This window comes from Chrysochloris asiatica, unplaced genomic scaffold, assembly GCF_000296735.1.
Source record: "Chrysochloris asiatica unplaced genomic scaffold, ChrAsi1.0 scaffold00002, whole genome shotgun sequence".
NCBI lineage: Eukaryota > Metazoa > Chordata > Mammalia > Afrosoricida > Chrysochloridae > Chrysochloris > Chrysochloris asiatica.
The window spans coordinates 39,989,389-39,990,117 of NW_006408520.1; positions in this window are offsets into that span (position 1 = coordinate 39,989,389).

The window sequence follows — 729 nt, forward strand, 5'->3', positions numbered from 1 at the left end:
CCCTGTTCCTAATTTACTACACTAACAATGTTCCTTTCCCTATGGATTACACAGCAGTATAAAGAAAACAAATATCCTCACAAATTGACCAATAGACAATCATTATAAATGGAGAAAAGTTTGAAGTTGTTGATTGCTTCATTTTGTACTTGTATCCACAATCAATGCTCATGAAAGCAGCAGTCAAGAAAGCATACAATGTATTGCCTTGGGCGCATCTGCTGCAAAAATGTTAAAAGAAAAAAATGTCAATTTAAAGACTAAGGTGTGCTTGTCCAAAGTCATACTTTCAATAGTGCCATAACATATGAAAGCTGGGCTCTCAGTTCTTTAGGGATGGACTAAAAGGCTGGGACCATCAGTTACAAAAATGTCTTGAACTTGATAAAGTGTATGTTAAGAAATATTGTATTTTAAAAAATTTTTGAAGACCTCTTGCTATTTGTAATTATGGCCCCCCCTCCACCTCCAGTGTTCTCAATAGTGTTTATTTGTGCCTCTTCTCTATTTTATAAAATCAGTTTTGCTAGAGATTTAACTTATTTTATTCCTTTTCTGTAATCAGTTTATGATTTTCCTGATCACCTATGTTTGCTCTTTCTATTATTATTTTACTTGATTTCTGATAGTCACTAACTTTCTTCTTTCACTTTTCTTTGGGTCTACTTTTTCTGTAAATTTTTGTATACTATATATACAAACGGGCTGCAAACTGCAAGGTAAGCAGTT